Source organism: Pristis pectinata, chromosome 4 (assembly GCF_009764475.1).
Source record: "Pristis pectinata isolate sPriPec2 chromosome 4, sPriPec2.1.pri, whole genome shotgun sequence".
NCBI classification, from domain to species: Eukaryota; Metazoa; Chordata; class Chondrichthyes; order Rhinopristiformes; family Pristidae; genus Pristis; species Pristis pectinata.
The window spans coordinates 12,608,131-12,634,255 of NC_067408.1; the positions used below are offsets into that span (position 1 = coordinate 12,608,131).

The 26,125-nt window shown below is 46.4% G+C and overlaps 1 long non-coding RNA gene across 1 annotated transcript; it reads right to left on the reverse strand.

Moving 5' to 3' along the window:
• Positions 1-2,044: 2,044 nt before the first annotated feature.
• Positions 2,045-4,505, reverse strand: LOC127570091 (uncharacterized). The gene is made up of 3 exons (XR_007956298.1): positions 4,414-4,505; positions 3,191-3,290; positions 2,045-2,316 (listed from the first exon to the last, which is right to left on the reverse strand). It is a non-coding gene; the product is annotated as an uncharacterized LOC127570091 (long non-coding RNA).
• Positions 4,506-26,125: the final 21,620 nt, after the last annotated feature.

The following is a 26,125-nucleotide window of genomic DNA, read 5'->3' on the forward strand; positions in this document are numbered from 1 at the left end:
CTGTGCTCCTCGCCGCTGTAAATCCTCCAGTGAAACGAGTGACCTGCACCAGCTCCAACCAGGCACCGGATCCGTCAGCAGATTTCCCGCTGTCAGTGCCGGGGAATATCAGCGTATTCCTGCTCCACTCCAGGACTCCATGTGGAGCGCAGCGGCGGGAAGCGCCGGCGGATTCACCCGCAGGAACTGTCAGCAAGTCCGGGAATTCCACGTTCGGAAACGTGCGGGTGGAAGTCCTGAACTTGTTCACAATCACGTTGTTCGCCTGGGACGGTTGGTGGAACCTGCAAGACTCAGCCGGGTGATTTTGATTTATGAAGGCGAACGAGTTTTAAATGTAACTGATTTGATATCTTTTTTTTCTATTTTTTCCTTGCTACGTCTCCCCAACTGCGCTCAAGGTGTGAACTCTCTGGCAGAGTTCTAATTCCACAGACAATGGACTTCCTCTGGGATCTCGACCAACACTGAGCAGCAGTGTCACTGTCCTATCTCAGCCCGGCCCACTGTGCTGAGGTTTATTGCCACAAGTCTTCTCGTGGTTTCACAACAGGATTCAGTCCACATTACAGTGGGCCAATGAGCAGACCATAATACTCACCGTGGAGTACATTGCTAGCTATTCCTGTTGAAATAATCAAATTACCTTTACTTATGTCGACCATTTGACAAGCAATGATGAAGAATGGTTGGAACAATTCAGGATAGCTTCGAGTCGGTGGACTGGACCATGGAAAGGATTTGTTGGCGGACCTAAATGAATATGCTGCAGTGGCCACAGACTTCTGAAAGATGTTTGAGGGCGAGCGTGTACCCACATAAACATTCCAAGGTTCCCCAATCGGAAGCCTTGGATGAACCAGAAGATTCGTAAATTGCTGAGCGCTTGATCTGTGGAGTTTAGGGCTGGTGACCCGGAGTCAAATAAGAAGTCCTGGTAGGACCTCCGCAAGGCGGCAATTTCAGTCTAAACTGAACTCACAGGTGGACGCTTTACGGCTGTGGCAGGGCTTGCACAACATTACTGCCTACAAGGAAAGACTGGGTAGCATAAGTGACCATCACTCCCCAATGAGCTTAATGCCTTTTATGCACGCTTTAACAGGGAGAACTATGACACACCCACATCCCCAGATGACCCTGTAATCTCAGTCTCCGAGGCCGATATCCGGTCATCCTTCAAGAAGATGAACCCATAAAAATCGTCTGGTCCAGATGGCCTACCCGACCATGTACTCAAGATCTGTATGGCCCAACTGGCTGGAGTATTTACGGACATATTCAAACTCTCACTTCTATTGTCTGAGGTCCCCACCTCCTTCAAAAAGACATCGATTGTACCAGTGCCCAAGAAGAGCGTGGTGACCTGCCTCAATGACTGCTGTCTGGTTGATTATGGCGCAAGTCAACTTCTGCCTCAGAGATGACCTGGATCTGTTTCAATTTACTGACCGTCACAACAGGTCAACAGTTAACAGTGGGCAAGAGGTACAGAAGCCTGAGGTCCCACACCACCAGGTTCAAGAGCAGCTCAACAACAGCTATTTCCCCCTCAACCATTTGGTTTCAGAACCAACCTGCACAAGCCTAATCCCGACCACAGCGCAGTAACACTATGACCACTTTGCACCACTTTAAAATTTGTTTATTTTTTGGCCCTAAATGTTCCCTTTCTTGCACATTCTATGTATAATTTATGTTTAATTTGTGTTTTTCGACGGAATGTTGTACCTCCCATTCTATGTGCCCGTAATGCTATAGCAGGTAAGTTTATCATTGCCCCTGTAAAACACGTACTGGTGCAGACACGTACTGGTGCATATGACAATAAACTCGACGGTGCGACTTGAAGCATCTTTCCCCTGGTTGTTTTAATGGGAGATTCACTCTTCCCTGGGTGAAAGAAATCTCACAGTTCCCAAAATCGTTCATCTTTTTACGTGAAACTATTTACAAAGAAACACATAATTGATCGTTGTCGGACCCACTCACCTTTGATCCCAAATATTTCGTATTGTTTCAGGATTTGCTTCGTCGGTTGCGTTTGAGTCAAAGTGAACAATCCCGCAATTTTAAAGTTGGGTTTTTTAATTCTCAGATTAACAGTACCACCATCCACACGCAGCTCCCGGTACCACCCACTCCACTGTTCTCTCCGCCATCCCCGGCCCCATCTGCTGAAAGTCCCCAACTGCTGGATGTCCTGCCCCGAGTGTGGTTTCCATTCCCAGACAACAGGGCCATTCCCAGGATTGACCGGTCCTTCTAACACAACTTCCTTTCCTTTATCCAAGAAATAAATATGATCTCTGTTTTCTGTTGGAAAGAGGAACAGTGAAGGAATTAATATTTCAAACACATTTCCTTCATCCCAGCTCTGTAATCATTAATTCTGAAGTTGTTGACATGCCGTGATTACTACCGGTCTCGTCAGCCTCAGACAGTTGCGGGAGACGGGTGGAGTCGGTGGCCGGGGAAAGAGTTTGTGGTGGGACTGGCGACAATGGGTTCGGGCTTCACGGGATTGGGTTGGGGGGTGGGTGTGGCTGGGGAAGAGTGATTTCTGCTCATCCTGGACTGGGCGTCCCACATTCACTCTGGGAATTTGGAGACGGTGGAGGGGCCGAGGGAGGGGGTGGAGAGGTCGAGGTGGTGCCCACCGTGAACTAATGGAAGCAACGGTCAATTTTCGGTTGGTGTCACCGAAGAGTGAGGATGAGAAATAGGAGGGTCCCGGGATAGTTTGTCGGAGGGAGCCGGAAGGAACTGTGCAGGAGGGTGAAATGAAGAATTTGCGGGTGATTCTGGCGCCGCGACTGGATCGATAAATCGAGGGCAGTTCCACCCGGCTGCACTGTGGTGGGGAGGCGTTGGAGGAGGATGGTGTGGACAACCGTGTCAGAGGCTGCAGACAGGCTGGGCAGGGTGAGGAGGGAGGGATTCCCTCTGCAGCAGGCTCACAGGATGTCACTTCTGACTGTGGTAAGAGCCGTGTCGGTGCAGTAGGAGGGGAGGGACCTGACTGGAGGGGCTCAGAACTGGCGCTCCAGCAACGGTGGCATGGACTTGTGAGGGAGCAGCATCTTCAGGGAGTTGGAGAGGAAACGAGGGTGACAATGGGGTGTGAGTTCATACGGACACTGATAAAGTAAAGCAACGTGCTGGTGATGGGTGGAGAGAAAGCTCTTACCACGTGTGGAAACAGGGCGAAGTAGAAGAACCAAGAAAGCGAACATCAAACCAGCAGGCAGACTGCTGCAGAGAAACCTCAGCCTCATTTTGTGGATTCCCTGTAAGAAATTACATACAGCTTCAGACTGAGCGCCAGAAACCCACCCAAGTGCACAGACAGCTCGAGTCACCCCGTTTGGTTTCACTGTGGAGAAGGTGGTGAGGTGACACAGCTCGGCAAGTTATTCCTCATGTTTTACGCTTTCACTGGATGCGGGCGTCACTGACAAGGTCGGCACTTCATGCCCATTCTGAATTGCCTTTGACCTGAGGGGACTGTGAGACCACTTCAGAGCCAATCACATTGCCGTTGGTCTGGACTCACATCTCGTTCAGACTGGGTGTGGACGGACAACAATGAACTGGATGGGATTTTAAAACAATCAGCAGTTCATGGACACCATTACCCAGACTGGCTTCGTGTTCCAGATTTCTTTGTCGATTCTACCTGAGGACAGAGACCTTGTGGATGGAACGAGGGCCTGATATTGTTTCCCACCTGGAGAGGTGCATTAAATTGGTGGTGTGTGAATGGACCACAAAGGTTTTATCGAGGGTGCAAAAGGCGGCAAGAGGTATGGCGAAGAGCGGGTTTCTGATGTTGAGATAAAGGAGCAGCTATGACCGTCCTGAATGCAGAAGCAGGACGACTACTGTTGCTGTTTAACTCCCCCCCCCCCCTCGTGTTCCATCTTCTCAATGACATTTTAAACTGTCCCTCTTTTACTTCGTTTTTTTTTCTGTGAGATGTTTTCTACCACATTTGATCTCACTGGTCAGTCAATGAACTGAACGGGCAGCAGAACGGCGAGGGACATTGAAACCCTCGAACAGTCCCAGTGCACAGTTGGGTGAAACAGTAAAGCAATACGGTTCACGATGAAAACTTTGATATTGACCAGACAACAAGAAGGAAAGCTTAAAATATGTAAAATATCCGGTGCTGTTCATTGAGCTGTGAGAAACCCCCTTTATTGCAGTTTTAGGTGAAAAGGAGAAAACGACAAATATATAAGGACTCAACGCCATTGCTTTTTCCAAAGTGGAACAGATTGCAACGGGAGAACTACTGCAAGGAGAGAACCATCAAACAATACATGATCTTTGCAAACTGTGTTTGGTTTGTAGATCCCATTCAAACCCCTCCTTTCCCTGAAGTGAGACTGCAGTGTGGTCGCCTACCTGGTGGGAAGAGACAGGTGAAGGAGTCCAGAGACTGAGCAGCAAACCTCCGAGCACAGTGACACACAACAAGCTGAGGTCCCCAGTTTCACTCTGCACGGGAACTGATACGGTCTCTTGTGGAACCACAGGGCTGGCGAGCTTCCTCTTCCTTTGCAGCCTTTGAGGAGGAGTTTGAAAAACAAGGCCTCACAGCACAACACTCATGCTTGACCAGGCAGCACTGAACTCTGCCCTCCCCAGAGCTGGCACCACACGGCACTGGAGAGATGCCATCAGGAGTGTCTCTGCAAGATCCTACAAATTAACGGAAAGGACAGCAAACCACCACCAGCATCCTCTAACACACAAATAATTCCCCAAACTGATGGCCTCAACATTGATTTCTCAAACTTCCGGTAGCCCCAACCCTCAGATTCCCCGCCTTGATGACCTGCCCATCTCCTCTCCTCCCCTCCTCTATTCCATGGTCCACTACCCTCTCCGACCGGATTCCTTCTTCTTCGGCCCTTTGCCTCTTCTACCTATCAGTTTATTACATCTTCTCCCGATTCCCCACTCACCTGCCAACCTCCTCTCACCTGGACTCGCCTATCACCTGAACTCACCTACTCCCTGCCTGCGTGTGTTCCTCCCTCTCCTCCCACTCTCTTATTCTGGCTTCTGCCCTCTTCCTTTCCAATCCTGATGAAGGGTCTCGGCCCGAAACGTCGACTGTTTTCTCACTCCATGGATGCTGCCTGACCTGCTGAGCTCCTCCAGCACGTTTTGTGTATTGCACCAGCATCCTCTCCCAGGTGAACGTCTCCAGCATAGATGCACGAGTTACACTCAGTCAGCTCTGTTAGGCAGGTCTCATCATTCCCATACTCGACACCAGAATCCAGAAATATGCATGGCTCCGAGCTTTGGTCCGACGCAGACAGATGGAGACCAGAACTGTACACTGTGCACCACAGAGGTCTAATTGCCATTTTATAACATTTGCAGCTGATCTCCCTGCTCTTGTTTTCAATGTCTCAGCTCACTCAGGCAAGTTTCCTGGATGAGTCCTTCACCACCTTGCCCACATGTCCTGCTGTCACCAGGGATCAGTGCACACACCCTCTGAGACCCTTCTGTCTTTCACTATCTTGCTGTTTGTTGCCTCGTTTACCCCCTCCATTTGCATCACCACATTTCTCTAGTTTGAATTCCAGTTGCAATTTGTTCCTATTTGATTGGTCCATTCACATCTGTAAAAAATTATTCCTATCCTTTGAATTAACCTGGAGGAAAATGCAATAAAATGTGCAGAAACATCAGTACACAAGGTTTTTGGATTCCATCTGGGTTGAATTGGGACTGCAGATGCAGCTGCAGGAAGATGGGGAGTGGTGTGGGGAGGGGTGGGAGCAACTGTTGACTGGGGAAACTCAGTCACCATGGCAACAAGTTCATATGAGTAATTGGGGTAAATAAGTGGGGCAGGAGGTTGCACTCTCCTTTTCCTTCTGATGGACCAATATCTGCCAAACATTTTGTGTGAATAAAACTACCACGTTACAAAGTATCAGGTAATATTTTTGGAAGCGTTAACATTATCATTATTAATTAGAACATAGAACATAGAAAAGTACAGCACAGGAACAGGCCCTATGGCCCACGATATTGTTATGAACTAATTCAACTAATAACACCTAATCCCTTCGACCTGCACATGGTCCAGATCCCACCATTCTCTGCATATCCATGTGCCTATCCAAGAGCCTCTTAAATGCCTTTATCGGATCTCCCTGCTCCTGTATACAATGACTCAGCCAATTTAGGCAAGTCTCCCGGATAACACCTTATCCAACTCGCTCACCCTTCCTGCTAATACCAGGGATCAGTGCACACACCCTCTGAGACCCTTCTGTCCCTCACTATCCTGCCACTTAATGCTGTATTTACATGCCCCATTTGCATCACCACCCACTTCTCTATTTTGAATTACAGCGTCCAGATGAAGGGTCTCAACCCGAAACATCTTTGGTCCATTTCCTCCATAGATACTGCCTGACCCACTGAGCGCTTTGTGTGTTGCTGCTGTTTCTTACCATTTGATTGGTCCATTCACATTTTCAAGGAAGTGTAAAACGCTGGTTCAGGACATGTTTTGGTGTTATTGATATGCAAATGAGTTTGCATGGAAACTGGAGGCAAAGGCAGATTTGAAACTCTGCAATATTGGTGTTTTTCCTTCTTCTTCTGCCGATTTCACCCAAAGCCGGAACTTCCAGCCACACTGTTTATAACAATCCATTGTCTGGTGCACCTTTCAGTGCTCTTCACTTCTCACATCACAGAATGCACCACGAATTTCACAGCTTTTGAAAATGACTGATGCGATCTTCCATTTCTGGCAATATCAGTCCATCAGCCACACATCCACTGGCACTTCTCTGAAATTTATTCATAGCACAGCCCCACTAAAAAGTCTCCATTTGCAAAACACAGCCCGTTTCACTCCGACAAAGTGTATTGGAGACACTTAGTTTTTATTCCTGGGGTGTGGAGGCTGCTACAGAGCCAGCATTTACTGCCCATCTCTAATTGGCCCCTGAGGGGGTGGAGTAATTGACAGGGCAGGTAAGGGCCAACTAGATTGTTGTGGGTCTGGAGTCATATATATGAGGGACCCGGTGAGATTTCCTCACCTGAAGTACATGAGTGAACCAGGTGGGTTTTACAACAATCTGGTAGCTTCACGGTCACCATCAGCACCCTGAATCCAGATTTTAATTCCTTGTATTTAAATTCCCCAGCTGCCATGGCAGGATTTGAACTCATATCTCCAGATCAAGAATCCTGGCCAATTGACACTGGTACAGCCACAAACACAAGGCTGCCATCATCAGTGTCTCTCTATTGCCAGGGCCTCTCTTATATTGTTTCTGCTAAAATGCATCACCGGACACTTCTCTCCATTACATTTCACCTTCAATGTAACTGCCAATGTTACCAGACTGTCTCTGTCCACCTAAACCTGTCCCTTCACTCTTCATTGTTTGCCACCATTCTCAGCCTTGTTTCATAGAGCCATAGTGTTACACAGAATTGTAACAGGCCCTTCGGCCTAACTGGTCCATTGCCAATTAAGATGCCCCATCCAAGCTAGTCCCATTTGCCAGTGTTTGGCCCATAACCTTCGAAACCTTTCCAATCCATGTCCTCATCCAACTGTCTTTTAAAAGTTGTTATTGTACCTGCTTCTGGCAGCTCATTCCACATACATACTACCCTTTGTGTTGAAAAAGATGCCCCTCACATTCCTATTAAATTTCTCCCCTCTCTCCTTAAACCACTGCCCTCTGGTTCTTGATTTACCAACCCTAGGGAGAAGACAAGGGCATTCACCCTATTTATTCGCCTCATGATTTTATACACCTCTATATGATCACCTCTCAGTCTCCTATGCTCCAAGGAATAAAATCCTAGCCTGTCCAACCTCTCCCTATCACTCAGTCCTTCAAGTCCTGGCAATATGCTTGTTAATCTTTTCTGCACTCTCTCCAGTTCAATAACATCCTTCCAAAAGCAGGGCGACCAGAACTGAACACAATACTCCAAGTGGGGCATCAACAGTGTCCTGTAGAACCACGTCAATGTACTGTATAACCATGCCATGACCTCCCAACTTTTATGCTAAATGCCATGACTCATGAAGGTCAGCGTACCAAAAGCCTAATTCTCCACCCTGTGTACCTGTCACTCCACTTTCAGTGAACCATGTACTTGTACTCTAAGGTCCATCTGTTCTACAACACTCCCCAGCACACTACTGTTCACTGTGAATGACCTACCTGCATTTGACTTTTCAAAATGCAACACCTCACACTTAATTGAATTAAACTGCATTTGCCATTCCTTGGCCCACTTACTCAGCTCATCAAGACCCACCCCCCCCCCCTGTAATTTTTGATAGCCATTGTTCATTATGCCACCTAATTTAGCATCATCTGCAAACTTCCTAACCGTGCCTTGTACATTCTTATCCAAATTGTTGATATAGATGACAGACAACAATGGGCCCCGCACCTACCCCCTGAGGCACACCACCAGTCACGGACCTCCAGTCCGAGAAACAACCTTCCACCATCACCTTCTGCTTTCTACCGTCAAACCAATTGTGTTTCCATTTAGCCAGCTCTCTCATCTTTGATCTGCAAACTTGGAGATTGTGCTGTTTACCCAAGTCCAGCTGGTTAAAGAAAATCAGAGAGCTCTGCTCTCACCACTGAACTCTGGGAATACTGCTGCATTCCTCCCCCTGGTGGGCAGAAACAGCTGTTTGCCATCGCCCTCTGCTTTCTGTCAACTCTCAGACAACTTTTTGTCCGCTCTGACACCGTCTCATTATTCCCATGCGACTTAACGTAGTCCCGGTGATATTTTGGCAAAGACGTTAGAAACGTCCACAGACATGTCAGCCTCACAGATCTTCTCTCTTATCTTGTCAAATAAATTAACAGAGCCCTTGCAATTTCATCCCTGACTTTCCTCAGTAACCTGGAACGCCTCGGAATAAGTGACAACTTGGTGAATACGGGGGAGTAACAGGAAACACATGAACAAATTCATCAACCTGCCTCATTAACCTACCCATGCGCTGAACTCCAGAGACTGTTTTTGGTCGTGGGCCAGTTGGGTTAACTTTCAGTGGCCAATATCTCAGAGACCCAAACTGTGAGTGGAGCTGAATGACTCAAAAACAAGAAAAGTCCTTCCCTTCACCGGAGTTAAAGATGCAAATGGGAACAGGTATGTCTGCGGCAAAGGTCGGCTGCCAGGGAACAGTGAAGATGGGTCCCCTGATCTTCACTCACCGTTTGCTGAGTTGGCAGTTGGTGGGGGCGGTTGTCAAATGATAGTCCTGATCTTTCGCAGACGGTGGTGATGGGGTTCAGAACCCTGCGGAGGTTGTTGGGTCTGAACGGGAGCTGGTAAGTAAATCAATTAAAGGAAACTGGTCTGAGTTGGGTTCCAGCTGCAAGCCAGAACGTGCTCGAGAAGGTCCCCTTCAAATCGCACTGCCACGGAGAAAGCAGTGCTATTAAAGTCTCGCTGAGCTGTGGTTTCCAATGGCAGTTCTCTTCAACAAAAGTCTGCCGGCATGGCAGTGAACACACATGGCATGGGGACTGACAACACAAGGCGTGTGTCTGATCCGGGACGTGTCTCCACTCTGCAGGCACAATCTACAGCCGAATGGTCAAGTTTGTGGCGTGGCAAAAATTGACCCTTGAACAGTCATAACCCTGTTCCATCCCTGAAGAATAGGGTTATCGTACGTTAGAGTGTCCAGGAAGATGGATACACAAGAATTCAATGTTCACGCCCTTGGATGTAGACAAGCCAGGCGGAAATGAGGTACAGTTTCTCCAGTGGAGGAGGTTGCAATCATACAGGTGGTGTGGCAATGGGGAGGGGAGTTAGTATGGCCTGCAACCGGGAGCTCCAGATGGCTATTGTGGACGGAGCGTAGGTGCTCGGCAAAGCAGTCGCCTGGTCCGGCCTGATCTTGCCATGTGCAGGAGACCACACCGAGAGAACCGAATGCAATCCACAGGTTTGGAGGAGGTTCAAGGGAGTCTCCGCCTCACCTGGAAGGGGCTGTTTAGGTGAAAAACACTTTGATGCTGCAGGAACTCAGCAGGCCGGCCAGCATCTGTGGAGAAAAGCAGGCGGTCAACGTTTCGGGTCAGGACCCTTTTTCAGGTCTGAAGATAAGAAAAGGGGAAGCCCAAAATGTAGGAGGGAAAAGCAGAGCAGTGAGAGGTGGACAAAAGAGGAGAGGCGGGGTGAGCACAGGGTGGTGACAGGTAGATGCAGGTAAGAGATAGTGATAGGCAGGTGTTTGGTAGGAGGGGAGAGCAGATCCACCGGGGGGTGGGTCAAAGGTAAGAAGGGCTGTTTAGGTCCCTGTGTATTGGTGATTGAGGAGGTGTGAGGACAGGTGTTGCACCTCCTACGGTTGCGGGGAAAGTGCCTGGGGAGGGGATGGGATGGGATGGGTGGGGAGGGATGAGCGGACTAGAAGGTCAGAGAGAGTTCCGGGTTATGGTCGATTTTCGAAATACAACTACTTGATCTGCTCACAAAGTTATCTCCCTAATTTCAGTTCAGGCCATACAATGAACAGACTGGCGACTTCAGTGATGTTCCGCGGGTTGGATGATCGACCTCCAACAGCCACAGGACATTGAGGCCAAGGTGGGACCAAGGATTGGAAACACCGACATGATGCCCCCAAACCCTGACCCCTCCCCTCTGTGTCAGTGCCCTTATTTGGAAGATGTTGAGATTCCACCCGCCGAAGATTCCCACAGGAATCTCCACCGTGGATATGAACCCCAGGGATTTGATGAGAATTACAGGGAGAGCTCACCAGAACAGCCCAGCAATTTCAGGACTTGTTACAAATTCATCCCCAACGAATAGATTCAGAGTTTACAAGAAAAAAACTGCATTTGCAGCTTTTGTGGCTTCAGTGGGATTGTAGAAGGAGAAGAGCTCTCAAAAAAATGTCAGATGAAGTATCCCTCCAGCCCATCATTGCTTCCAGAGCTAGATTCTCCGCATTGAAGAGTGCGGTACAGCACCACATCCTGAAGGGAAGAGCGGTGGTGAACCACAGCGTTTTCCATTGACACGGGTCTCTGTTCAGCCAACAAGCCTCAGGACTTCCTCACAGGGAGGCTGCTTTATCGGCAGTGATCCTGCGCTCAGTTTGTGCAGGAAATCAGCTCTCGCTGTTCTGGTTGCCTGTTTTCTGTTGTCTTGGTTTCTGGTTTGATCAACAATATCGTTTGCGAAGTGAAGACAAGAGAGACTGAAGATGCTGGAACAAGGGAAAAACAGAACGCTGGAAGAACTCAGTGGGTCAAACAGCATCTGTGGAGGCAATAGGTGTGTGTCAACTCTTCGGGTGGAGACCCTGCATCAGAGGTGAGTGGCAAATGCGGCCCTGTGAAAGGAGGAGTGGAACGGATCAGCAACTGACCCAAGGAGAGGTGGGTCCTGATGAATCCCGGAGACCCCCGTGGTTGTACATATGTGGCACTGCATCCATAGGAAATGGTGAGCGACAGTCCTGCGGAACATCGAGAGAACAGGGACCGAGAGACCCGGAACAGGTAAAATCGAGCAGCTGGCCGGGAATGTGGTCAATGTTATTTAGGGAGGTTGGGAGTGTGGGTAGTGTGTGAGGGAGAGGAGGATTGGAAGAGAGAAAGTTGGTTTTCAGAATACATCGGTGGCTGTTGTCCTGTTGTGTGGAGCTGTAGATTGGCGTGGGTTGGTGAGGCACTGGGCTTCGTCTCTGCCCTTAAATGACGAGGACAGGGGAGGTCCCATGTTGGGCTACAGGGCTGGAGCTGCGCAGTGTAAGAGGAAGTTCACCCGACAGGGTTGGTTTGAGGATATGGGCTCTGTGATGGTGGAACCGATCCTCATGTCAGACTCGGTAGGTGACGAGGGAGGGGAATGGGGCTGGGTGTTGATGCTAGTGAGGAATGGATGGGGCAGACTGAGCTGGGGTGAGTGGGGAAGTTTTTAGTCGGTTGGGTAAGGGGGGGGTTTGTGTGGAGGCGAGTGGGTATAATAACAATGGGGGGACCATTGGGCATGGAGAGAGCGGCCAATCAGGAGCGTGATGTCAATCGAGGTAAAGTTGAGGAGACGAGAAACTTTAGGATGGATGCTGGTACGTAAAGAGATCCAGGAACTGGCTGTTCATCCGCATCCCACACAAGGTCCAAAGCATGAAACTTTCACCGTTAACTTCGAACTGACACATGAACTAAAATCTTGCCATTTTTGGATTGAACACAAGGCGACTCCATTTTCTGAATCTTCCGAACGAACAGCGACAGGCTGTTGATTCTCTCTCGCCCGTGTTCAAATGCCTTTCCTCGATCAAGGCTTATCCTACCAGTTTCCACCAAATGAGCCTTGTTGCTTCAGTGAGGAGACACAGAGCAGGTGAGGGTAACACCGTCTCCTTCAGCCAGCGGGTGAGGGGAGTCGCCTTCTGCACAACAAAGAAAAGTTGTTGTTGCAGCAATGAGCAATGCTGAGATATTTCAGCCCTGAGATTCCCATCTTCATTCATCCACAGAACTTTTCAGCCCTGAGATTCCCATCTTCATTCATCCACAGAACTTCTCCGTGTTGTAAAGCGATACGGTATCGGGGATCTCTCGTTTCTCTACCCTGGACCCCTTATCCGCTCTTTGCAAAGCGGTTCAGCATCCACCTGCAATCAGTTCAAAGGTTAGTGTTACCCGATGGAAACTCTCCCACTGTGGCGCTGTAGTCATCAGTGACCCCGTTCCGTGGGACGTCAGAATTGCAACCCACCTCGTCCACGCCCGCCGAATGTTTGTTCTGAAACTATTGGCTGCTCACCTTGTGTGAAAACGAACCAAGCAGCAGGATGGAGAAAGAGATCACCAGTTCTCCAACATTGTCCCAGGCACCCCAATTCTTCGCTTGTTACTGCTCTTTGAGTAGTAGCTGGGTTTCGCCTGTGGAGAAAGTCTGACAACAGCCACACTCCCACAAGATGGAACGGAGTCCTTCGAGCCATAGAGTTTGTAAAGCACAGAAACGGTCTTCGCCCAACACGTCCGTGCCGACCTTTCCGTCCATCTGCACGAATCCCATTTGACCGCATTAGGACCGGTGTCCTTCCATGCCTTGCCTATTTAAGTGTCTGCTCAATGCCTCTTTCTAGTGGTAATTGTATCTGATTCCACCATCTCCTCTGGCAGCGCAATTCTAGATATCAACCATATTGACACGCCTTTGACAAGGGTCCCACATGGGAGGTTAGTTCAAAGGTTCAGACGCTAGTTATCCATGGAAAGGTTGTAAACTGGATTTGAAATGGGCTGTGTGGGAGAAGACAGAGAGTGGTAGTGGATGATTGTTTCTCAGACTGGAGGCCTGTGACTAGTGGTGTGCTTCAGGGATCTGTGCTGGGACCATTGTTTGTTTATTGTCTATATCATGATCTCGATGATTAATGCGGTAAATTGGATCAGCAACTTTGCTGATGACACTAAGATTGGAGGCGTTGTGGACAGTGAGGAAGGCTTTCAAAGCTTGCTGAGGGATCTGGACCAACTGGAAAAATGGGCCAGAAACTGGCAGATGCAATTTAATGCAGACAAGTGTGAGGTGTTGCATTTTGGAAGGACAAATCAAGGTAGGACATACACAGTAAATGGTAGGGCACTGAGGATTGCAGAGGAACAAAGGGATCTGGGAGTTCAGATACATAATTCCCTGAAAGTGGTGTCACAGGTAGACAGGTTTGCAAAGAAGGCTTTTGGCATCCTGGCATTCATAAATCAAAGTATTGAGCTAAGGAGTTGGGATGTTATGGTGAGATTGTATAAGACATTGGTGAGGCCAAATTTGGAGTATTGTAGGCAGTTCTGGTCACCTAACTAGAGGAAGGATATTTGTAAGATTGAGAAAGTGCAGAGAAGATTTACTAGAATGTTGCCGGGTCTTCAGGAGTTGAGTTACAGGGAAAAACTGAACAGGTTAGGACTTTATTCCTTGGAGCGTGGAAGAATCAGGGGAGATTTGATAGAGGCTTACAAAATTATGAGGGGTATAGACAGAGTAAATGCGAGTAGGCTCTTCCCACAGATCAGGAGAGGTAAGTATGAGAGGACATTGGCTTGTAGGGTTGAAAGGGGAAAGGTTCAGGGGAAACATTAGGGGGAAGTTCTTCACTCAGAGAGTGGTGAGAGCGTGAAACAAGCTGCCATCTGACGTGGTAAATGCAGGCTCACTATTAAGTTTTAAGAATAAATTGGATAGATACGTGGATGAGAGAGATCTGGAGGCTTATGGACTGGGTGCAGGTCAATGGGACTAGCGGAATAAGGTTTCGGCACAAACTAGAAGGGTCGAATGGCCTGTTTTCTGTGCTGTAGTGTTCTATGGTTCAATGGTTCTATATTCTCTGCAAAAACTTACCTGCAGATTCCTCTACACCTTCTACCTTTTAAACTATGCCCTCTTGTGTTTGATACCCAACAATGAAAAAGTGACTATAAACCCCTATCTATGCTCGGAGAATCTGAGATACTTCCCCCAGGTATCCCTGAGTCTCCTGTGTTCCAGAGCCAACAAGCCTAGCCTGCCCATTTCTCTCCTACCGAACGTCCTCAACGTCCTTGCTTCCCACTTGGCTTACAGGAGAATTAGTTCTCTCTTGCCCTACCTCAACCTCAGCTGTCATTTGCCTGTTGGGCTCAGTATTTGTCGGAGAATCAGACAGCTCCTGTCCCAAAGAGCAGCCTGCAGACCATGTGACTCATAACCCACAAAACAGCACCACTGGGGGAGTCCATCAGCCCAGCTGATCGTCACCTGCAGCCCATCTGATCACTCCACAGCTGAAGGTTTTGAGCTGTACCCACGGAGACTGTGGAAGATCCAACCCCGAGTGCTGGGCTTTTGGATCTGTCACCATACGGGCTTTGGCCACCCTGGAAGTACATTCATTCCACCTGATGGGTCAGCTGGAGTTGGGACCTCAACTCCTCAGAGGCATTGTCCGGCCGGTGTCGGCCGTGTGGCTCAGTGGATTCAACACATCTTCAGTGGGAGGCAGCTACTGGCCCTGGAGCCCGGGTTTAATGGGTCCCTGTGCCTCTCACCAGTTTGATGTCACCTTTAAGCCTACTCTTATTGTTCTCTTTCCTAATGTAATTGAGAATCAGATATTATCTTTCTTTTGAATAGAGCTCTTACAGACTTGGTTGGGCGACTTTCTGAACATCAGCTGATCTGATCAATCCACCAACATCCCCATAGAGTCGAGAAATGATCAATTAGAAAATACGCTGCGATATTTCAAGTGCAGCCAAGTAGTTACTATGCCAGGACGGGAGATGTACTGGTTTTTATTTGAGAAGCCTCCCTGCAGAGGGAGCATGGTATTCGTGAAATTCTACTTGAGGTCAATCTGGAAATTGTAGTCTCCTGAACAGACACTGACCTGCAAACCATCTGACTGACATATTATTGATCATTGTAACCTTGGGAAAGACAGAAAGTAGTTTTATAGTTAATCTGTTGCAGTTTGACATCCGCTTCGAGCTTTGTTTTTGAGAAAACCTCATTCAAGGAGCTGTTCACAGAGCCAAACTGTGCCTTGGGGTTTTTCACCGAGCTGGGTCTAGTGCTGAGGTTTGTAGTCTTTGGTGTATTGCTCCAAAAACTAGAATTGTAGGAGTTCTGAGTGCTTGTGATGTTTCCACTGTGGCTCTGGTAGAGCAGAACACCTGAATTTACATATTAAATCTGTTGTCCTTATAACCAATCTACCTGTACCACCTTGCTTTGTTACGATCAGGTATGAGTCCCTTCAGCTGAGTTAATATGGATTTGTAAAGTTGAAGTAAATTACAATTGTTGGGTAGAGTAAATTTTCCAGTCCTCTGTCAGTTCCAGCATTTCCCCTGGCACTAGATGGTGTGATGAGAGATCTGTGAGAGAATCATTCTGGAAGATGGCTGCAAATGAAAAGAATTCACAAGGAGTCCAGGGTTTACCTTTGGAAGAAACTTTCTCTTTATTACAAACTGATGTCAACAGGGGAGTCATTCGTCCTGGAACAAAGGCTCCCCAATCCAAAGTTTCCATTATTCTTACACAATTTCTGATCTAATTTTTCCCCTTTATTTCTATCCCGCATGCATTGTATGTACATAGAGCGAGGTAAGCCTTTTGCAGTGTCAAGCTTGAGCTCGTTGTGTGCTACATGAGCCATGTGCAGTTCTGTCTTCACATTATAGGTACAATGGCAAGCATCTGTCTTGGAGTTTATGGGATTGTTGTGAGGTCAGTAAGCAGGCATGGGTTTACTATAGTTCACTCTAGCTTGCAGTTCAAGGTTTGGGTCAGTTTGAACCAGTTCCAGACTTTCTCTACTTGGAACCAACCCTGCAGTGCCCCCCTTTATCTCTCTGCTGCAAGATCACACCTTGTTCTTTATGACAATGGCCTAAAGGTGCATTGCCTTAGCCAGACAGTCTCTACTCTGGCCTACATCTTGGTTTGTCTGAAAGAGTAGGAGATCAGTTATTTAACTCAAGCTCCCGTTCACTTTCTTTTCTCTCTTCCCCAAGGTGGAGGAGATGCTTAGAACTGCACTCTGCTTGACCAGAGTCTGATCATGCAGAGAGATATCCTCCTGATATTATTGCCTGATTCAAGGGAGGAGTATGGTTTCCACTGCAACAACTGTTGAGGTAAGTTGACATTCCAACACTATCTGCCAATGCCATGCCTGGTACCCACGCACACTGGGAATGGGTTTCAATAGTCTCTCTGTAATGTTTTGGTAGCTGCCTCACAAGGTAGCTTCAGACATTTACCAATCACTGGTGCATTGAATGTATCCCCGATTAAACTCTGTACTCCCAATCTGCGTCTCAGCCCTCTTCACCTGCAACCTGACCCTTTGACTCATTGCTTTCTGGGCACTCTTTGACACCTTAATTGTTTCATTTCCACTCAGTGAGTTTCTTGGTGCAGTCACTTAAATCTCTCTTAAATCAAAGGAGCTTTGTGTATGTGCTTGTCGTGGTAGGAGTTTGTAATATTGCCTTGTCCTCAATGTTTAAATTATAGTGTGCTCTCTGACACTTGAATCATCTGCTGACACTCGTTTTGCCCTACCAGATTTTTGGATCCTCCACAGGTTGATCATCATTGCTACAATGATGCACAAAGGCACAAGGGAAACACAAAGGCGAACAAGGTTCAAATTGGCAAAATTATCCAGCTCTGGAAAAAAAGAAACACATTCACTGAGGATTAAGACATGAAGAAAATACTAACAATTTAACAACACAAAATAGATTATTGGCAGAGCCAAGTGTTTCTGAAATTTCCTTGTACTAAAGCTGCAAGTGCAATGTTGATGCACTCTTGCTGTCACTGAATGCCACCTTTTATTTCCTGCCTTTAATAGCTACATGTTATTGTCTTAAAATATTGTGGTATAAGTAGAGTGATAGAGTCACAGATTAATACAGGACATAAACATGCCCTTCAGCCCAACTTGTTCCGACCGACTAAGGTGCCCACCTCTACTCTATACTTTATCCTTGTTTTGATCGAGAAAGCTGGCACAGTTAATAATGGAGGAAATGCAGAGATAAAATTGTTTCCATGTTGTTGCCTGAAGGGGAAATATTTGAAACAAGAGTGCACAGAATTTCTGTGCTAATTTTTGAACGGTGCCCTGGGATCTTTTACATCGAGGGCTTGGGGTCTCTCAACCTCTGATGGTGCAGAGCATCTCAGTAAGGTGAAAATGACTGATGAAAAGTTGCAACCAATTCATCCACTGAGTCTGTATCCGGCAGACAAGGTTAGACTCCTACAGCTTGCTCATGGTACTGCATTGCTGATGAACTCAGCACAGAGTAAAGCATTAATGTAAGTTCCAAGAACTATCGACAGTGGCTCTGAGCAGGGCACACGATATCAATGGATACTTTTACAAAGTGTATGCCGTTGCAATGAGTGGTGTCTATGATACATGAATGTAAAAAAATAACTCATTGCTTATTTTAAGAACAAGACTATACAGCTCCAACAGGCATAATGTAAAATGAATGCAACCCTTACCATTAACATCAAGCTGGATTGTGATAAAAATTCTCGGCATTTTTCTGTTAAACACAATGCAGGTCCATCCTCCATCGTGTTGTCCAATCTTCTGAATGAACAGTGACAGGCTGATGTCTCCTTCTCCCGGGGGGTTAAAAGTCTTTTCTTTAACCAAGCTTTTCCTGCCAGTTTTCATCCAAATAAGCCTTGTTGCTTCTCTGAGATGAGAAACAGCACAGGTAAGGGTAACGCTGTCTCCTTCAGCCAGAGGGTGAGAGGGAATCACCGTCACTACAATCAGAGAAAGTCTTGGTTACAGCAGTGGGTGATTTTAACATATTTTAGCTCAAAGATTTTCTGTTTTTCATACTTCACTCATTAACAGAAGTTCTCCCTGTTGTAACACAATGCATTAATGAGAATCTATAACTTTTATGCCCAGAACCCTTAATATGCTATCTTTAAATGAACCCCAGATGCTACTTGCAATCAGTTCAATGGGTAATGGAAACTCTCCCACTGTGGACCAGCAGACATCAAGAACACATCAACATGCATATGATGAAGTACAACACAGAGACGTTTGATTTCCCAGCACAGGGTAACTGAGCTCAGCTTCAAGAAATTGTCTCTTTTTCAATCCGATGTGAACCCCAAAGTAATTATGACTGAGAAAGATTATTTGGCCATCAAAGTTAATATATCCAGAAAGACCTGATAGTTCCCCCTTTCCAGTGATCAACTATTTTTTAAACTTAAGCTATTTCCTTTGTTCATCTGTGGAAGATTTTAGATGAGGGTCACTGAACACCTAGTTATCTGTTGCTTTTTTAAGCATCCTACTGTGAGATATTTGTTGAGGAGAATTGGTATGACTGGTGAAGTTTTATTTCATCAGTTTGAAGCTGCTGTCTCATGTTCCTCCTCCCCTTCCCATTTTCAATTGGTTATTGGATCTGTGTCTCTTTACTTTTTTCACAAGCAAAGGGAGAAAAGAAGTTGTGGGGTATAAGGGAGATGTATTCTGAAAAGGGAATAAGGGCACTGCCCTGATCAAACATGTAGCCAAGCATTTCATACTGTGATTATACTCAGATGGTTTATGGAGTTTGGGAAGGATTCTGTGGCTCAAGTTCCACAGGATATCATCAATCTCCTCCCATAACTCAATCAGGAAGCCTGTAGAGTCCCTCAGAAAACTGCAGAAATTGACATTCATTTCACTTTGGTTTCACTGGTACCGTCCCAGGTCCTCAGCAGGAGACTGATATAACTCATACAGAACTTCGGTGCCACTGCCTTTAAGTTCTCAGTCTTACCTTTTGTGGTTATCAGTTCCACGGTCACAATGCTGACATAGTCTACGGTACAGATGTAATTTCCTGCATCTTCAAAGACTACAGGGGAAATCTGCAAAGGAGAGCTCCTCCCATTGAAATGTTGGGGACTGATTCGATTCCAATGCTCTGAGATAATTGTATCCCTTTGTTTCTTGTCAGCAAAAGACATCACTCTCCTGTGTGTTACAGAATTGTATTTTTTCCAATACCATGCTGAACGATTACGGTTGTACTCGTCTTCACAGTTCAGGTAGAGTGGATTATCACCAAGAATTGGCCAGAAACTTGTATACTCTGTCTCAAAGCGTGCTGAAATAGAAAAACAAACAAGGAATTAAGGAAGCACAGAGAGAGAGAGAGAGAGAGAGAGAGAGAGAGAGAGAGAGAGAGAAAGAGAGATGATACCATAAGTCGTTGTTATCAGTTGATCTGACAGTGCTTCAGTTATTCATGGCTCAATGTGAACATCCACTGAAGCATCCAGTACAAAGTTCAGGTCCTGGTATCAGGAGAGAGAGGAACCAGCTTCCATTGGGTTCACAAGATCACAAGACAAGGGAGCAGAAGTAGGCCATTTGGCCCATCGAGTCTGCTCCAAGGAAAAGGGAAAAAAGAAAAAGAAATGAGAAATCGGGTCGGGGGGGGGCAGGTGAAAAAAAAACTATTCTAACCCCAATTTCCGGCCTTATCCCCATATTCCTTGATACCCTGTCTATTTAGATATCTATCTATCTCTTCCTTAAATGCCTCCAATGACCTGGCCTCCATTGCTGTACCTGGCAAGGAATTCCACAAATTCACCACCCTCTGGCTGAAGAAATTTCTCCTCATCTCTGTTTTAAACTTGTACCCTCTAATTCTAAGATTGTGCCCTCTGGTCCTGGACTCACTCACCAAGGGAAACAGCCTAGCCACATCTACTCTGTTCAGTCCTTTCAAAATTTTAAATGTCTCTATGAGGTCCCCTCTCATTCTTCTGTACTCCAGTGAGTATAGGCCAAGAGCCAACAAACGCTCATCATACGTAAGCCCTTTCATTCCGGGAATCATCCTCGTAAATCTCCTCTGAACCCTCTCCTACATCAACACATCTTTCCTAAGGTATGGGGCCCAAAACTGTACACAGTATTCCAAATGCGGCCTCACTAGTGCCCCGCAGAGCCTCATCAACACTTCCTTACTTTTATACACTATACCTCTCGAAATGAATGCCAACATAGCATTCGCTTTCTTTACCACCGATCCGACCTGGTGGTTAACCTTTAAGGTATCCAGCACGAGTACCCCCAAGTCCCTTTGTACTTCTGTACTTTGAATTTTCTCTCCTTCTAGATAATAATCTGCTCATTTATTTCTGTTTCCAAAGTGTACAACTGCACGTTTCTCAACATTGAATCTCATCTGCCATTTCCTTGCCCATTCTCCTAAATTATCTAGGTCTCTCTGCAACCTTCCTGTCTCCTCAATACTCCCTACTCCTCCACCTATCTTGGTGTCATCCACAAACTTAGCCACAAAACCATTTACTCCATCATCCAAATCGTTAATGTACAAGGTAAAAAGAAGCAGCCCCAACACCAACCCCTGCGGAATACCACTAGTAACCAGCAGCCAACCAGAACAAGATCCTTTTACTTCCACCCTTTGCTTCCTGCCAACCAGCCAATGCTTCACCCATTCTGTTATCCTACATGTAATTCCTTGACCTCTCATCTTATTAATCAGTCTCTTATGTGGCACCTTGTCAAAGGCCTTTTGAAAGTCTAAATACACAACATCTACCGCCTCTCCCTTATCCACCCAACCTGTGATCTCTTCAAAAAACTCCAATAGGTTGGTCAGGCAGGATATTCCCTTCACAAAACCATGTTGGTTAAAACCTATCTTGCTTTGCAACTCTAGGTATTCCATAACCCCATCCTTGAGGATCGATTCCAATAACTTTCCCACCACTGACTTCAGACTAATAGGTCTGTAGTTTCCTTTATGCTACCTCCCACCCTTCTTATACAGCGGAACTACATTTGCGACCCTCCAGTCCTCAGGAACCATGCCAGAGTCTATTGATTCCTGGAAAATTATCACCAGTGCCTCCGCTATCTCTAAAGCCACCTCCTTCAGAACCTGGGGATGCACCTCATCTGGTCCGGGAGACTTATCAGTCTTTAGCCCATTTAGTTTTCCTATCACCTTCTATCTAGTAACCTTAACTGAACTCAGTTCCATTCCGTGAGACCCCTGACTAACCGGTATATTGCTGATGTCCTCCACAGTGAAGACCGATGCAAAATACTCATTTAGTTCTTCTGCCATCTCTTTATCATCCATTATAATCTCTCCCGCACCATTATCAGTTGGTCCTATATCAACCCGTGTCTGTCTTTTACTCCTTATATATTTAAAAAAACTCTTAGTATCCTTTCGAATGCTATCCGCCAACTTCCTTTCATAATTCATCTTTTCTTTCCTAACGACCTTCTTAGTTTCTTTCTGCAGGTTTTTAAAAGTTTCCCAGTCTTCTGTTTTCTCACTAATTTTAGCTTCCTTGTATGCCCTCCTTTTTGCTATTATTTCAGCCTTCACCTCTCTCGTTATCCACATTTGTGCCTTTTTTCCATTCAAAACTTTTTTTCTTGGAATATATCTATCCTACATTTTCCTTATTACTTGTAGAAATTCCTTTCATTTCTGCTCCGCCGTCCTTCCAGCTAGTTTACTCTTCCAATCAATTTGGGCCAACTCCTCTCTCATACCACTGTAATTTCCTTTGTTCCACTGAAATATCGATGCACCAGATATCAGTTTCTCCTTCTCAAATTTGAAACAGGTCTTGATATTCCTCCAACGCATATGTTCCTGATTATTAAATGAAGGGACTAATTGCCGTGTCACCGGATGAGCAAGAATAACACAAATCAAACATTTGGAAATTCATGAAGTCCCGTTTGGCTGAGCAACAGGTCAAACTAGCAGAAGCAAAGAGTGCCATCAGGACAGCACTAGAGCCAACACCAATGCTAGAACGAAACCAACATGAATCCATGCATCCACTCCACAACCAGCACCATCACTCAGTTCTGCACGAACAACAGATCTATTGTCAAAATTGGCATCAACGGCAGCAGTTAGAATGAGCATCACCCCCACCAACTCTCTGCTCAACAGCACCACAAGCATCAATGGTGCCAGTACCAGCAAGAGGATCCGTATCACCATCAAACCTCCACCAGTATCAGTGACTTCTAACTGCTCTTACTGTTGCCTTGTAGCTTGTGAAATTGAAGCTCTTTCAGCTTCAGCCTGGGTAAGAAAGATGAATCCAGACTGGGATCAAAATGCTGTTTGTTTTTTGACCAAAATGGAACATTCAGGAAGAAGCTTTCCTAAACAACAAACTGCAGGGTCTCAACCTGAAACATCCACAACTCTTTCCACCCACAGATGCTGAGCGACCCACTGGCTTCCGCCAGCTGTTTGTTTTTTCACTCCAGATTCCAACATCTGCAGTACTTGTGTAAGCAGCTTTTCTAACCCCAAAGCTGAGAGGTTTGAATCTGCTCAGGGAAATGTTCACACCACACAAACAGAAGGAAGGAAATGCAGACAGAGTTCAATCAGGTTGGCACATAAAATGCTGGAGGAACTCAAAGGGTCAGGCAGCATCTATGGAGGGAAAAAAACAGTCGACGTTTCGGGTCGAGACCCTTCAGCAGGGCGGGAAAGAAAGAGGGCAGAATCTAGAATAAAAGGTTAGGGGAGATGGGGTAGGAGCATGAGCTGGCGGATAACAGGTGAGTCCAGGTGAGGGGCAGAGGTAGGTGGGAGTGGGGTGGGAATGATGTGACAAGCTGGGAGGTGACAGGTGTAAGAGTCAAAGGGCTGAAGAGAAGGAATCTGATAGGAGAGGACAGTGGACCATGGACTAAAGAGAAGGAGGTGGGGAAGCAGAGAGAGGGTGTGCGTGATGGGCATGTCGTGAGGACAGGAGAGGAGGAAGAGAAGGGGTGAAGGGACCACAGGAATATGGGAAAACATGGGATGGTGGAACAGAGAGGTGTGGTTACTGGAAGTTAGAGAAATCGATGTTGATGCCATCAGGTTGGAGAATATTCCCGTCTGATTTCCCCCTCCTTTGTTTTCCCTCATTCCTGTGGCCCCTTCACTCCTTCTTTTCCTCCTCCCCAACACAATTTGCCTACTTCCTTCCCTTTGTTCCATGATCCTTGCTCCCCTTTGCTCCCCCTCTCACCACCCCTTTTATTCTGGATTCTGCCCTCTTTCTTTCCAGTCCTGATGAAGGGTCTTGACCTAAAATGCCGACCATTTATTTCCCTCTATAAATGCTGCCTGACCTGCTGAGATCCTTTGGTATTTTGTGTGTGTTGCTCCAGATTTCCAGTATCTGCAGTCTCTCTTGTGTCTTCAATTAGATTGGGGCTGGTTTTGACCTGAAGATCACCATTTGGGCACAGGCTAGCAAAGGTATCTTTCTGAAACATGGTGCAATGGTGTCATATCATGACCTGATATTTACTCCGAGGCAGATTTTGCACTTACATGCACTGAGGTACAATTCGATATCGACAGTGAGAACTGTTCTTCCATGATCTTGTATTTCACAAGCATATCGGTCCTTATCCTGTGTTTGGACATCATGGACTATCAGATAGACTGTGTTATTCAGCTGGATCTGGTCTGTGTTATTCCTCTTATTCCGAGAGGATTCTTTCTCTGTCCAGTGAAGACCGACTGTATCAGAGAGCCTGGAGATGGTACAGCTGAGGGTGACATCACTGCCCAGATACTGATGCCAGGGATCCCGCTCGACTGTATAAAGAAATGGAATAAAGTAATGAGAGAATCTGGAATGATTTGGAATTATTACCCTAGGTGATGATTCACCATTATTTATTCATTCATAATTTAATGTCACCAGTCTGTGGAAATGATGAATACTGTACAATAACACAGGAATAAACAAGATGGGAAAGAAACCACGGTTCATGGGATGTGGTTAGGTGAGAAGGGGTGGAGGTAATTGAGATTACAGGGAGGGTCTCAGGGAGATGATCAAGTGTACTGGAGAGATAATTGTCATATAAAATTGTACAGCACAATAACAGTACCTTCAGTGCACCAAGTCTGCACCAACCATATAACAGTCATTTATATTAATCCTGCACTAACCCCATTTTATTCTCCCCATATTCTCATCAAGTGCCCCCCAGATTGTACCATACATCTGCTCACTTGGGACAGTTGGCAGTGGCCAATAAACCCATCCACCAGCATGTATTTTGAATGTTGGAGGAAACCAGAACACCTGGGGAATCTCACTTGGCACAGGGAGTATATGCAAACTCCACACAACAGCCCTGGGGGTCAGGATTGGTCCCGGGTCACTGGAGTTGTGAGACTGATGGTATCAGGGAGCCTGGAGATGGTACAGCTGAGGGTGACATCACTGCCCAGATACTGATACTGGGGATCCCGCTTGACTGTATGTTAAAGGAAATGGAATAAAGTAATGAGAGAATCTGGAATGATTGGGAATTGTTACCCTAGGAGATGATTCACCTTTATTTATTCATTCATAATTTAACGTCACCAGTCTTTGGAAATGATGAATACTGTACTATAACACAGGAATAAACAAGATGGGAAAGAAACCACAGTTCATGGGATCTGGTTGGGTGAGAAGGGGTGGAGCTAATTGAGATTACAGGGAGGGTCTCAGGGAGGTGATCAAGTGTACTGGAGAAATGTTTGTCATATGAAGTTGGTGAGAATGTGGGGAGAATAAAATGGTGTTCGTGCAGGTTAATATAAATGACTGTTAGATGGTTGGTGCAGACTTGGTGCACTGAAGGTCCTGTTTTTGTGCTGTCCAACTTTATATGACACCTTCAGCTGTACCACCTCCTGGCTCCCTGATACCGTCGGTCTTCACTGGACAGAGAAAGAATTATCTCGGCACAGGAGGAGCAACACGGACCAGATCCAGCTGAGTAACACGGTCTACCTGATAGGTTTACTGGCTGTGTCGGTATGGCAAGGTCAGGGAGGGACCGAAACAATAACCACGTGCTGAGTACAGTTGCAGACTACAACCGTTGCAGCATCTGTGAGACGCGACAGAGACACAGACAACCAGATCCATTCACGTTTCTTAAATTAGAACTGTTACCTTCTCTGTCTGAAATGAAAGGGGAAGTGGCCAAAACCAAGACTGTAAAGAAGCAGCGAGAATATAGAATTTCTCAACTTTAGAGTATTGAAGCACCTCACTGACAGTCTGATCCACGGTCACTGGGCAAATGGGAGGCAGGGAATGAATGGAGAATGCTAGAGAAAAGCAAGTTTTCTTTCTTCGTCATCATCGAACATATTTCAGTGGAATATCTTTAATTAATTTTCACAATCGTTCCAACATTGCCCGAAACAACATGCGAAACCCATATTATTACATAAGTAATGTCTGATCAAGTCCACTATTCTTCTTCTGCCTACCTTTGATGAGAAATATTTCATACTGTTTCAGTATTTTCCCCTCGGGTTCCGTCTGTCTGAGGGTAAACAGCCCGGCAGCTTCAAAAGCAGCGTTTTCAATGGTAAAATGGCGAGGGTCGTTGATCTGATGCCACCTGGGTCCGTAGCTCTTCAGACCTTCACTGAGCCATTCTACTCTCCAGCCGTGTCCCTCC